We start from the raw sequence: 14882 nt of genomic DNA, 5'->3' as shown, positions 1-14882 counted from the left end.
GCAAGTGCTTCCAACAAGGCCATGAGAAAGGCATTGCAATTCCATCTCACAGAGGAGACACTGAGAAGTTAGCTGCCCAGGTTCGCATGGCTGAGACTTGGGGGTCTGGGTGTGAACCAGGCCAGCTGGCTGCAAGTTCCCAGCTACAGGCTACAAGCAACAATAACCCACTGCAATGTGGTCAGTTATCACTCTGAGAAGCAGGGAAGGATTACCAAGAAGGCTTTACTGAGAAGTTGAGAAGGGGAGGCAGTAGGAACCAGGTCTGCAATGACTAAAAGCCAATCTGGGGATCCTTGGCAGTCCAGTGGTTAGGACCCTGCAATTTCACAGGCAAGGTCCCAGGTTCAGTTCCTGGTTGGGGAACAAAGATCCAGCAAGCCACCCAGTATGACCCCCTAAAAAAGGCAGTCTGCCCATCCCAACATGCACAGGCTAATATGAAAGAAAACATGAGGCTTCTGTGTTGGATCCATAGTGATTGTTGCTGTATCTTTACAACTTTTAAAACCAGACTTGGCCTGGGAGCTTCCCTGGTGGTCCAGTGGTTAAGACTCCGAGCTTCCAACTCAGGGGGTGCAGGTTCGATCCCTGCTAGAGAAGCTAAGATCCCACACGCCATGTAGCATGGCCAGAAAATAAAAATAAATGAAAAAACCAGACTCGAATCACCCAGTTCAAAAGCAGGCAAAGAAATTGAATAAGTATTTCTCCAAAGAAAAGATCTGCAAATGGCTAAAGAGCACACGAAAGATTGGTCATCTGGGAAACAACACCATTGGTGTTGAACAACACCAATAACCAACACCATTGGTCATCTGGGAAAGGCAGATGGAACCACAGTGAGATCCACTAGGAAGGTTAGAGTCAAAAAGGCAGACGATAAAAGTACTGGCAAGGATGTGAAGAAATTGGAACCCCTGTGCATTGTTGGCGGGAATGCAAAAAAAATGGTGCAGCCACTTTGGAAAATCGTTCAGCAATTCCTCAAAAGTTAAATACGGATTACTGTGAAAGTGTGTTAGTCACTCTCAGTCATGTCCAACTTTGTGACCCCATGGACTGTAGCCAGGCTCCTCTATCCATGGAATTTTCCATGCAAGAACACTGGAGTGGGTAGCCAGTCCCTTCTACAGGGGATTTTCCTGACCCAGAGATGGAACATGGATCTCTCACATTGCAGGCAGATTCTTTACCAGGGAAGATCCAGCAATTCTACTCATAGGTAACACCCAAGAGAACTGAACTCATATGTCTACCAAAAAATTGTACATGAATGTTTATAGCTGCATTATTCACAAGAGCCAAAAAAGCACAAAAAATCTAAATGCCTATCGGTTGATAAATGGATATCAACATGGTACATCCATGTGATGGAATGTTATTCAGCCTTTAAAAGGGCTGGAACTCTGGCACATGCTACAACATGGATGATCCTTGAAGATATTACACTGCATGAAAGAGGCAGACACTAAGCCCACACGTATAATTCCATTTATATGAAATATCCAGAATAGGCACATTTATAGAAATAGGAAGTAGATTAGTGATTTCCAGGGGCTCAGGGGCAGGGAAGGATGGGAAGTGACCGCTAATAGGAGCAGTGTTTCTATGGGGAGGTGGTCATCTTCTGGGATTAGATGGTGAGTGGGTAGATAAATGACTTTTTGAATATACCCAAAACTACTGAACTGTACACTTGAAAAGGATGAACTTTATGATATGTGAATTATATATCAATAAAACACCCTAGACCTATCTCTAATATTTGCAAGAGCATAAATGGAGATCCACACACCATATGCCTAAATATTTAAAAATCAAGCAAACAAGCTGTTAAATAAAATATGTTCCCTTCTCTTACCTTAACAAATATACCTCCATAGTGGTAAAATTGAAAAGTATGTATAAAGCTATGCTTTGTATATGCTTGAAAGCTGGTGTGTTTGGGTATTCTGTTGATTGAACGGCTGTGTTTGGACAAGTGATAAAGACATGCATTATTCATAAATTATTATAGTTTTATTCCACAAAAAATGTTCATGCCTTCATTTCACCAAAAATACTAATTTGTGTTCTAGTAAAAGGAATGATCTGAAAAGACTAAAGAGACAAAATATGTTTTCACGACAATGATGAATTATAGTAAAATGTAAAAATGTTTTAATATTTTTCAAAAAATATATATTTCTAACATATTAAAATTATTTATTGACATTATAAGGCAGAATAAAAATTCAATTAAGAAAACATCTAAGTCAAATTTTAATTTTTTAATTAATTAAAATTAAATGTTATAAGACATTAAAAAAAATACTCTCAGCCATTCTAGTGTTCAATGCCCATCTACTTGGTAATGTAAAGAATCAGTATCATACTCCACTCACGTTATATCTAAATTTATCTGTACGGATTTAAAAGTAATAGAAATTGTTTAAACATTGCAAGATAAATGTTCCTCAGCCACCACGGGCATCGTTGTGGATACGGCATTAATTCACAGGAACTGCTGGAACCAAGAGTTACTACGTGAAAAAGAACCAGAAAACGACTCTCGCCCCCTGGTCTGAGGGTGGGTTCATTCTCATGAATGTTTCCATGCAGCTGGCACCCATTCTGCATGGTTGTCTAATCTATGTCTTCGGAGACGCAGAACATCTGAGCCAGGAGACACCTGGGGGCTGCTTCAAACGCTAGCCCAACGCCTGTTCCTTCTTTCTGGCTTATTGCCCACTCCTCCACACTCCACTCCTGCATGTAGCACAGTGTGGCTTCTCAAACCCCAGGGCTGACCTCCACTCACCCCCCATCCTCCTCTCTCTTCTCTGCCGCTCACACGGCAGCTCCGAAGCCCCTCCCTGCCCAGCCAACAGGCCTGAGCCGTGCAAGTCCCACTCCCTGGAACCCTCCTTCCCTCCCTTCTCTGTCCTCAGCTCTCACGTTTCCCCAGCTCTCCTCCTCTGGAATAGAAGCTCTCCGGGCTGACCTGAGTGTGAGCCCTTGGAGGGCAGGGACCTGTTGCCTGGCTCAGGGCTCCTTCCCAGATCAGGCCCTTGGCCAAGTTGGCTGAGCAAGGAGGCCCCAGCCCAAGGGGCCAGGAGAGGGGTTGGGCCTGGTTTCTTCCATAAGCTTTTCCTCTGTGGTGATAACTCTGAGAACAGTGGGTTCTTCCCAGAGGGGTCTGGGCCAGGTGGGCAGCACCTCGTGGTCCCCTCATGGTCTGGATCACTGAGGCCGGGGGCCCTGGGGACAGACTCCTCATCACCTGGTCCACCAGGAGCCCTCTGACTCCCTCCCTCCCAGATGCCCTCTTTCAGCCTCCCCTGACTTCCAGCCCTCATCCCAGACCTCGGCTCCCCAAGCTCAGCACTTTACATACGACGGCTAAGATTCTGGGGGCCTCCAGGACCATGCTGTCTAGAGCAACCATTCTTCCTCCCTAGCCTGTTCTTTTTTGTTGTTGTTATTGTTTTTTCCTAGCCTGTTCTTTGGGCAAAAGACAAAATGATCAAGCTGGTTTCCCTGACCCAGAAGTGTGAGGAGAGAACAGAAAGTATGGGCTGGAGACCACAGACACAGAATAAATTTCAGCCTCACCATCTGCCAGCTGTGTGACCCATTCTGGCCTCAGTTTTCCTCATCTGTAAAATGGGAACAGTTAGGGTTCTGCTTCATAGTGTTACTGTGAGGATTAAATGAGATAATGCTTCATATAAAGGGTATAGCAAATCCTCAATATATGGGGTTGTAATAATAATAGTAATAATGATATGACAATTATTATTATTATCATAAACTTATATAAGCTTGATCCTTACTATCCACTCAGTCAGTTAACAGGTGTGTAATAGTGCCACAGGGTCCAAATATCCTACAGTGGCCTAGAGCAATGGAGACATTCACAGACAGATTTCAATCTGCATTGGTGAGAAAAACACTTGATCACTAGTCAAAGAAAACCTGAAAACTGTGGCTTAAACATTTCAGGGATTTCTCCTCTCACATATCAAGGAATCTGAAGGTAAGGGCATTCCTTAGATGTTGGCTTTCAACCTCATGGTGCCACAGTGGCTGCCATACCTCCAGGCATTATGTCTAGGTTCCTGGCAAGAAAAAGAGAAGTTGGAGTCAAAGGAACACGACCAGCTCAGTCTGCCTCTTATTATAAAAAGCAAAAACTCTTCTGAAACCCCACACAATTAACTTCTGCTTACGCTTTATTGGTCAGACATAGAGTCATGGGAAATTGGGGAGCATGATTAGCTCAGGTTAGTCCTGATCCATCCATGGGGATGGGGGACAAGGCAACCCTTCACAAAATTGGAGTGTGGTTAGCAAGAGGGGGATGGGTATCATATGGGTAGTTAGCAGCGTTTGCCACAAGTCACAGGATGGAGGGGGCTTGAAGCTCATCCCCTCCATGTGGATACTAGGGCACTGGGATTTAGAGAGGGGAAGCGACCTGCCAAAGGTTACACAGCAAAACAAGGGAGTACTGGAGCCCAGACCTTCTAAGGCCACAGGCAAAACTCTTACACCTCCCCTGGCCAACATGACATGGCTCCGTTGACAAGCCCCCATCAGAGGACTCAGGAGCTGGGGACCCCAAGGCTCTGGCACCCAGAATCTTTCTGGAGGAGAGGAGACATTGTCCATAGGAGGAGGTGAAGGAAAACTTCTCTACTGTCACCATCTCCCAGGGGCAGAGCCGGCTATTCGGGGTGGCTAGCTGGCAGGCAGTTAATTACCCTTGTCACCCACTGTTTTCTGAGAGAGACAGCCATATAATCTGCCTGTCAGCTGGAGGGAGGAGGGTCCCCCCCTCCTCCACCCCCTGCTGGGGCTGACACTTGGCTGACAGGGGGGTGGCAGGGTAGCTTGTGAGGGAGGGGATGATGGGGGGACAGCTGGTGGGCAGATGGACAAGTGAGAGAAGAGCAAGGATTCCAGGCACCAGAGCACTGTTAGGATGGATAAACTGAGGCAAGACTGAGGTTCAGCCTCTGCCAGGGGATTGCGTGAGCTAAGGTGTAGGGCCTCTCCTGTGCCTGGGTCTCCAGGCTCCTTGGAAGGTGTCCCTAGAAGACCCCTGTGAGAGACACCAAAGTCCAGGTCAGGGTAGAGGGCAGGGCTGAGGATACTTCAAGTTGGAGGAAGCAAAGAAGGGCAGGAAAGGTACCCAGGCAGAAGGGACGGCATGAGCAAAGGCATGGGGGCCTGCCAGCCTGTCGGGGCCTGTTTTGCTGCAACTTCCAGGGAGGGGCAGCTAGAGGCATGCGGTGGGCGTGGGGACAATGGAGGCAGTACCTGCTGCAAGCGGGCGCTTTTCACTATCTCATGGAACCCTCCCACAACCAGGGGGGTCCCCTTTGCATTCCCATTTTACAGATGAAAGGGCTGAGGCTCTGAAGCCACACAGCTCATCAGTGGCAGAACAGAGACTCAAGCTCAGATCTGCCTCCCTCTCGAGCCTGCCCTCTTAGCCTCCACCTGATTCAGCTGCCGGCTGTTGGAAGGATGGATGAGGGGCCCATAGGGGAGCCTGGACTTTGAGGAAGGCAAGTCACTGAAGGCCTGAGCAAGAGGAGGTTATATGTCCCATTTGTAGTTTTTTATGTTTCTTCATTTGTAGGTATTATCTTCCTTACGGCACGTGGGATCTTTAGTTGCGGCACTTGGAATCTTAGTTGAGGCATGTGGGAACTGGTTCCCCAACAAAAGGATCGCATGTGCCCCCTGCATCAGAAGAGCAGAGTTCTAGCCACTGGACCATCAAGGAAGTCCCGCCGCTCCCCCACCCCATCTTCATTTAAGAGGATCCTTGGTTGTCTTTCTAAACGCCACCCACAATGTCTACATTCTTGATTTTCCTCCTGTTTCCTTCATGGGGATGTAGAGTGGTGGCGAAGTGCATGAGATCCAGAGCCAAACTGCCTGGGTTCAAATCCTCTCCCTGCAATACGCCAACTGTGTAACCTCAGGCAATCTATCCAACCTTTCTGTCCCTCAATTGACTCATCTGTAAAATGGACATCCTAAGAGCACCACCTACTTCACAGTTTTGGTATGGAGGTTAAAATTGTTGTATAGGGACGTTCCTGCCGGTCCAGTGGCTAAGACTCTGCACTCCCAATGCAGGGGGCCTGGATTCAATCCCTGGTCAGGAGACTAGATCTCACATGCCACCACTAAAGATCCCGCACGCCAGAACAAAGACCCGTTGGAGCCAAATAAATAAATAAGTATATTTCTTAAAATTGGTACATAAAAAGTCTTGTAACAGTGCCAGGCAGGGAGCGAACACTCCGTAAAGGTCAGCTACTGTTAGCAGAGTGCCCTGATTCTACACGTTTGTTAATGGGCCCCTGTCGCCTTGCTACACTGTAAGTTCCAGTGAACCAGAACAGTGTCACTTACTGTATTTTATTGCCTAGAGCTGCTGTAACAAAGTGCCACAAACTGGGTGCCTTACAACTGTAATAAAGCATTGTCTCACAGTTCTGGAGGCCAGAAGTCTGAGGTCAACGTCTCAGCAGGACTCTGGTGCCGCTGAAATTCATTGGGGAGAATTCCCCTTGCCTCTTCTAGCTTCCACTGTTGCCGGAAGTCCTGGCATTCCTGTGCATGTAGACGCATCTCCCCAGTCCCGGCCCCTGCCGTCACGCTGTGTTCTCTTCCTGTGTCTGTGCCTTCACACGGCCATCTTCCCTTTTCTGATAAGGACACCATCAGTCATATTGAATTAAGGTCTGCCCTACTTCAGTACGATTCCCTCTCAATTTGATTCCATCTGCAATGACCCTTTTCCCAAGTAAGTTCATGTTCGAACGTCTGGGGGTTAGGCCTTCAATGTATCCTCTGGAGGTGGGTCAGGAGCGGGGGATATATTTCAACCCATAACACTCATCAAAGCAACCCCAGCACCAGGTTCCGGAGAGATCTGTGGGGTAGATGATAAACGTGAGTAAATGGGCTCTTCTGATTGTGAGCCCCCGGGAGCAGGACTCACTGTTCCCGGGAGCTGGGCAAAGCCTGCTTTCTTGGAGGGCTTTAGATGGCTCAAATGGTAATCTGCCTGCAACGCAGGAGACTCAGGTTCAATCTCTGGGTCAGGAAGATCCCCCGGAGAAGGAAATGGCAACTCTAGTTGCCTGCTCTAGTATTCTTGCCTGGAGAATTCTATGGAGAGAGGAGCCTGATGGGCTATAGAGTCCATGGAGTTGCAAGAAGTCGCACATAACTGAACGACTATCACTTAGGTGGATTTTAATTTAGATGCATCTGGGGGAATTTTCCCAGCCAGCTGCCTGACCAAGCCACCTGTGACAAGAGCCCTCTGGGACTGGGAGGGGTAGAGAGGAAACCTCAAGAGGTTTCTGCCCCTCAGAAGGGCAGGCCTGACTGCTGAGCCCAGAAAAGCTGCCACTGTGCTCGGCACTGCTGTCATTCAGCATAGACGGGGCAATCCCGGGGGAGATGCCAGCCTGGGGTGACCGATGTCTCAGTGACATTGCTAATCTGGGGCCCAAGCTGCCCATGAGTCAGGCAGTGACTGGGCGGGGTGGGGGTGGGGGGTAGCTGACGCTGAGTCAGGGGACAGTGGGCTCCCCCTGCCTGGGTGAAGAGGTGGGCCCCACCTCTCAAGCCCCCTGCCCAGCAGTCCCTGGCCCCCCTGCCTTTCCCGCTATTCCAGAAGACTCCAGCATCCAAGGGACGGCCAGCCAGGCTGCGCCCAGAGGCCTTGACAGGAAAAGGAGGACTCATGCAGCGGCTGTAAAGGTCAGCAGCCCTTGGGGCCAGGAACATCCACCATGCAAATGTGGAATTTACACTCCCGGGTGCCCGCTGGCCAGCCTGCCTGTCTGTCTGTATGCCAGCCAGCAGTTCTGGGCAACACGGGCACAGCAGATGTCCTGGGCCATGCCCGGAAATGGGTGGCTCTGGGATTACCTGTGGCTGCGGTCACCTCCCCACGGAGGCCCCAGGTGTGATGGGGGAGGGGCCTCAGCAGTGGCCTGGCCCCCTGGGGGCAGGGGGCGGGGGGGCTGCTCTGGCTGGTGTGGATTGGGGCCCATCTGGGTGGACTCTGGCTATCTGCCTGGAATTTCCACCACCAGCTCCCTTGGCTACATGGCTGAGAGATTCTAGGGGCCAGACAAGAACAGCTCGACACCAACCAGCCGTCCTTTCTGCTTATCTGGCTTCCCCCAGATTCTGTCCGGGGCCAGTTCCATTCTACAAGACTGTACTGACCTTCCCGGGCAGAATCGTAGAGCCCTGCTACAGGCCAGAGGTTTTTCTTTAAACCTGCTAACATGCTGTTATCCTGCTGTCCCAGAAGACGAAACTGAGGTTCAGAGAAGAACCCTGACAAGATCACATGCATGTGGAATGGTGGGGCTGGAACTCAGACCTGGGTCACCATCATCTCTGACAGGCAGCGAGCAGGTCTCTATACTTTCCTCAGCCCCCACCATTCTCGGCCACCCTTCCTCCATCTGCTTAGCCCAGCAGACCTGAAAAGATGACCTCCGCACCCCACATCAGGCACTGAGAGTCTGGGCATGTGTTCTGCTCAACTGCATGGTAGGTGGTGCCTTGCAGGCAGCACTGGGCCAGGAGTCCTGGACTCAGGACCCGACCTATATCTGGCTTGCTGAGCAACCTCAAGACCTTCACCTAGCCTCTCTGAGCCTCAAACTCAGCAGAGACCCAAGGGCGACAGTCAGGGATCTAAGTCGGTCGCTCCTCCGTGTGTCCAGAACCCCCTGGGGCTGAAGTCACCTTCTTTTCTGCTTTGTGAGTTCCATGTGCCCCCAGCAACCAGTGACAAGCTTGACACCCCGTGGGTGCTTGATAACAGCTCATCCTTGCCTGAGTGACAATCCTGCCACTCTGAGTCCCCCGGGACGCTGTCCACAGCCTCCTCAAAAGGCTTCCAGGCAGAACACTTCCCAGGGCTCAATCTTCATTTGCAAACTTACTCATTCTCTCTCTCTGTCCCTACTCCTCACACACACACACACACACACAGACCCATGCCCTGGGGAGCCCTTTTCCATCGCTCTATTGCACTGAACAGGCCAGCCCAGAGTTCAGAGTTTTGGGTGTTTGGAGCCTGAGGGAGTGGCATAGGGAAAAGGCCTTAGTGGTGAAGGGCTCACAGTACCCCCAAGAGCCACCTGGTGGGTGGTATAAGGGGATTCGCCCCTCCCGGACAGCTGGAGCCTCCTCAGCCTTCTTGGACCGAGGCCAGCCTGGAGGAGGGGCAGGTCAGGGAGGCACTTGACGCTTGCAGGAGGTGTGCGTGAGGTGAGGCCAGGGAAGCAGAGGGACCAGCCCAGGACCACACAGTGAGGCGGACTCGTGAGCCCTGGCTCAATGCCTTCCCTCCCCCACCTCTGGGCCCTTGAAGGAGAATCCAGAATAGCTCCCCAGCTGATTGCTGGTTGTGCCAGAGACACTTGGGGGCGCGGACTCAGAGGGCAGAGGGGCCAGGCCCGGGGAACCCAGCACTAAATGTGGACAGGCCGCTGGGGCTGTGGGTTTCCTGGGGAGGACAGGAGGGGAGGACTCCGGAAACAAAGAGGCTTGGGGGAGCTGCCCGCGGAAGTTGCTGCTGGGAAATGAACCCTCGTGAGTGCCTGCTGTGGGAGCTGGTATTGGCTCTGCCTTCTCAGATGCCACCTGCCTGGAGTTTAGGACCAGCGAGCTACTCTCCTGCTGAGCCTCTGCCCTAGGAGGGCAGAGCAGAGGCGCTGGGAGGCCTTCTCAGGGAGGCCCCACCCCTGGGCAGGACTGTAGGGACCAAGTCTTGTCCATCACCCACTCCTGGGAAGCAACATCCTGGGGAGGTGGGAGCCCAGAGCCCGGGTGGGATTGGGGAGGGCTAGGAGCAGGTGGTCCTCACCCTGGGAGATCCTGAGCAGCCCAGAGCTGGACAGCAGCCAGAAACAAGGAAGGAGCATAGGCTCCAGGCAGACAACCTGGGTTCCAATCTCCCGTCTGCCTCTTGAAGGCTGTGGGACCTTAGGGAAATACTTAACCTCTCTGGGCTTCAGTTTTCTCCCGTATAAAGTCAGACAACTGCTATCTGTTTCCAACGGTTCTCTGTGAGATACGAGCATAATGTCACATGCAGCACGTGCTTGGCACGGTGCCTTCCTGCTCAGTAAACAGTCACCAATATAATTGCTGTTTTAACATTTCTAACCACAGCGACAAACCATTATTCAAATATCTGATTGGCAAAGCTCACAGAGTTTGATAAAACACTGTGCTGGCAAAGCTATGGGAGAACAGGCAAATGCAGGTACGAGCGGCAGGAGGGGAGGATGAGGCAGCCTCAGCGAGGGCAATCTGACCCCCTCCTTTTCTTCATGGGGGCTCCTAGCCACGTCCCAGCCCGCCATTCCACTTGCCGGAATTTGTCTACAGGCTCACTGGCACATATCTGAAGCGGCACACGTACAAGGTTGTTTATTATAATATTTAATGTAATTACCCAACACTAGAAACAAGCTAAACGTACTTCAATGGGAGAGCAGTTAGATAATTTGCAGTCCTTCCGTACAATGAAGTAATCTGCAGCCATAAAATAAGAACGGGGAACCAGTTTTCAGCTGACATACAACAATAGCCAAGAAATAGTTTCAAGGGAAGAAAGCCAGGTACGGAGCAAGATGTATATGCATTGAAAAAGAGAACGAATGAGAACAGGTGTGAACATGACTGTTCTCTGGAACCGTCTGGAAGAACACACAGGAGCTGGCAAGCACTCCTTTCTGGAGAGGGGACCTGAATGGGCAGGCCAGAGTGGAGGAGCGACCTTCCCTTGTACATCCCTTTTGAATTTTGAATCATGTAAGTTCATGACCCACTCAAAAACACAAAGGTGAACTATTTTGAAATTAATTTTGGTAAATTATTTTTTAAAGTTCATTTTTAAAATTAGACTCTCCTATGGGAATTCCGTCAAGGTCCAGTGGTTAGGACTCTCTACTTCCACTGCAGGAGACATGGGTTCGATCCCTGGTCGGGGAAGCCAGATCCCATAAGCCTTTTGGCATAGCTTAAAAAAAAAATCTAGACTCTTGGCTGAGACCAAGCTTTAGATGTGCTTTTGGTTCTGTGTATCCAGCGGTGGGAATGGAGACCAGAGAACCTCAGAAGCTATGCCCAGGGTCCTAGGCAGTGAGATGGGACCTCGCAGGACCTGGATGGGCCAGGCCTAAGATCTCAAGTCTGCCCCAAAGGTGGGAAAACAGTAGGACCGAGGAGCTATATAGGCACCTGCTCAGCCATGGCCCCAAAGCTGGTATAAAGTCCTAGAGTACAGATCGGCTCTCGTTACATCCTGCCCACATCCGGCGGAGGCTGGCACTGAGCGGACTCACTGAGGAGGGGGAGGGTGGATGTGAAGAGGCGTGGGACGATCCTGGACCTGAGGTCGCCACTGCCTCTTGTCTGAGGGAGCACTGAACGCTGAACGTTCTCAATAGCCACTGTCAAATCCCATGCCCGCCCCCCTGGTTTTCTGCCCCTGCTGGCACCCAGGGTGTTCAGAATCCATCGGGGAAGGCTCTGCCCAGTCTCAGAGCACCTGCGTGCCAGCTGCTCTCCCTCCCAGTGGAACAGGCCCAGGGCAGCCAGGACCGCCGTCTCACCTGCCCCCGCTGCCATACTGTCACCTGTCCCCCCTGGCAAGTGCACACCCTGGGGCTGGCCCTGTCTCCAGCCTCCCTGGCCGGATGCCGGCCCACTCTCAGGGTCCAGTCAGCCCTAGCGCTTTGGCGTCAGCATCGCAGACACCCATGCAAGGCGAGCAGCCGAAGCCGTGCTGCCAGGAGACCGTCTCCCTGGATTCTGACTCTTTGAGGAGACAGCAACGTGGAGGAGGAAGGGCGCCATCCACCCCTTCCCAGAGTGGGGGATGGCTGGTGCTGGGCTCTCGGAGATGGGGGTGGGCCCTCCACCAGGACTGGTCACTGGGTACCAAAACCCCTTCCCAGCTTTGCTATTAGTGGTGGGACCAGAGCAGAGAGGACTGAGGATAGGTGCTCCCTAGAAACCAGGGCCTCGGGTGATGGCTTTTCCTGCATTGCCAACCCCAGAGGGTCTTTGCTGAACTCCACGGATAGAGGCAGGATCACCCTACATCTGTCCCAACCGGTGGTCGTAGACCTGCTATATCGGGACCATCACCTCCATCGTCGTTAGACCTCATGAGAAGCCGGGATGAACATTCCTATTTTATAGAAACTGAAGCTCAGAGAGCTGGTGACTTGCCCTGAAGTCACATACTGCCCCTCAAAGCCCCTGATTTCTTTTCCACCTCTCCCCCCGACCCCACCTTCTCTCATTGTGCCTCTGGAGGGACTTGTATATCCTGGGTCAGCTCAGTTACACAGACCAGGGGCGCTGGAGTCAGTTAGAACCTATAGCAATGAGCGAGCATTCCAGGAAGAGGGCGCAGTCCATGCAAAATATCTAGAGGTGGGAGCGTTCATGAAGAGGACAAGAAGTGTGAGATGCATGCTTGGTCTCTACAGTGTGGAGGACAAGCACGGGGTTGGAGGGAGGTCGGGAGGCCAGGAAGGCTGGGGTTCGAAAGCCAGGATGGGAGCACTGGGGCCCCACAGGGTGTTTCTGATTGGGGGAACAGACAAAATGAGAAGTGTCTTTCTAGATGATTCCTAGAGGAGGTGATGTGGGCACCAACTCAGGAACAGAGGCCCTGAAGCGGGTACGTGACAAGCAGAATATGGTAGCTGAAAGAGAGGCTTCCGGAGTAAGGATACTGGGACTGAAGCCCAGCTGTACTGCCCAGCTGTGTCACCTTGGGCCAGTTATTTAACCGCTCTGGGCCTCAGTCATCTCATCTATAAAATGGGGATGATGGTAATACACCTCCTAGGGCTGTTCTGACAACAGAAGGAATTAGGACATGTCTACCATGCAGAGCAGAACCTGTTAGAACGTAGTAAGCACTAAGTCTCAGCTGTTCTTTTTTATTACTGTCACCCTGGTGTTCAGCCCTAAGCTACATGACATGTTGGTTCTCTCTTCCTACTCTGGGAGGAAGCAGATGGGAAGACAGGAAGCCAGGGGGGAGGGAGGACCTGCCCTCACTTCAGACGTCGGTGTCCATGACCCGGATCTAAGTGGTCCCCTCTGTTTTCAGACGCCTGGTCAAGGTGACCGGACAGGCAAGGACAGGTCCTGCCACACCCTGTCCTGCCCCGATTCCAAGTGGATGGGGGCACTTTATACCAGTTTCCCTAGACAGGAATCCTGTGTCCACTTACCAATGCTCCAAGGCAGGCTTCAGGATCCCCCTGCCAAGCCTGGAAGGTGGGGGAAGGGCGATGTCAGGGCAGAGAGCAGGCAGGCACACCCATGAGGCTCTAATGAGGCATGCGAAGGCCACAGAGGCCGGCTCGGAGTCATGGTCATGGGAGGACAGGGGCGCAGCAGGCCTGGAGTGACGGCTGCAGAGTCACGGTGATCTGCCCTTTGCTGGTGGTTGCTGGGGTGAGCTAGTGCGCTCCGAGTCATCTGCCTATAATAACTCTAGTCCGCTCATTACCACTCCCGAGGCTGCCAAGGGTCCCTGCCTTCCTCACCCCCATTCGCCCCACTTCCCTCCACCCCTCACATCTGTGCAACAGCTGGGCTCCGAGACAGCCAGTTCTCCGCAGGCCCCGCACCATCTGCTTCCCCTGGGGAGGAGGCTCTGCAGAGAGTGTGCCTGGGCGCTCCTGCCTCTGGAAGGGCAGGTGGACCTGAGGTTCGCTTGGCCTGTTTTTTGGGGCTCTGAGCCTCATTTTGCCTCCCATCAATGGGCCAGGGATCCAGAAAGTGGGCTCAGGAGGCTGGGGTCTGTCTCTGGCCCCTGATAGACAATCAATGCTTCATTTCCCTGACACTTGAACGTCAAGATCTCATCTGCACGGTGATATGGCTGTCTGGCCCCCTCCCGGCTTCTCCAGCCAGCCAGACCTAGTATGTGAAGGTGGTTCCCCTATGTGTCTTTCCTGGGGCTCCTGTGTGTGTTAGGGTCCAGTAGAGGACACTGAACTGCTGACTTCTCTGGGCTGGGGATGGGGTGCAGCGGAGAGGGATGAAGGCAGAAGCACCTGCTGGCTCCACCCCACCCCAGGCTGCCCACCACTTCTGGGGTTCTCAGTCCCCTCCGTCCTCCCCCTACCTGGATGACGGGACTTGTTCTCCATGGCTGCCCCTTCCCAGAACTGGGAGGAGCCGTCAGGACCCTCAGGAATAACAACAGCAGCTGGGCTCCCCAGGTGGCGCTAGTGGTAAAGAACCTACCTGCCAATGCAGGAAACATAAGAAACAAGGGTTCAATCCCTGGGTCGGGAAGATCCCCTGGTGGAGGAAATGGCAACCCACTCCAGTATTCTTGTCTGGAGAATCCCCGTGGACAGAGGAGCCTGGTGGGCTACGGTCCATGGGGTTGCAAAGAGTCAAACACAAATGAAATGACTTAGCATGAGTGAGGCTTATGGAGCACCCACCGTGCACTCCTTGAAGGCTTTATGCCAGGTGACCTCACGGGGGTGGGGCAGGTGTTCTCCTCATCCACAGGTGAGGAGCCTGAGGCACAAGGGCCCCAGAAGGTGACACAGCTGGCAAATGGCAGCCTTGGGGTGTGAGTCACGGCCGGCGTCACCCTGGAGCCCCCTCCCGAGCCCTAGAGCTACACGTGGCCCAAGTGCGGGCTCTGGGAGTGGGGCTCCCCTTCTCAAGCCGGAACCTGGCCAGGCTGTCCCTTTAAACTGTACCCCCACCTGGCACAGCAGGGGCACTCAGCCCAGCCACTGTTTGGGGCAGGAAGGAATCCTCAGGCAAACTGCTTAAAG

General features: G+C 52.3%; 1 long non-coding RNA gene across 1 annotated transcript in view; it reads right to left on the bottom strand.

The window, feature by feature from the left end:
* LOC112444860 (uncharacterized) overlaps window positions 1-13635 on the bottom strand; it is a 45282-nt gene extending 31647 nt beyond the window's left edge. The window contains exon 1 of the long non-coding RNA XR_003033232.2: window positions 13308-13635. This is a non-coding gene — a long non-coding RNA (uncharacterized lncRNA). The remainder of the gene's footprint in view (window positions 1-13307) is intronic.
* Window positions 13636-14882: the final 1247 nt, after the last annotated feature.

This window comes from Bos taurus, chromosome 29, assembly GCF_002263795.3.
Source record: "Bos taurus isolate L1 Dominette 01449 registration number 42190680 breed Hereford chromosome 29, ARS-UCD2.0, whole genome shotgun sequence".
Taxonomy (NCBI): domain Eukaryota; kingdom Metazoa; phylum Chordata; class Mammalia; order Artiodactyla; family Bovidae; genus Bos; species Bos taurus.
Note: the sequence above shows the minus strand (reverse complement) of the source record. Positions and strands in the feature narration are given on the sequence as shown.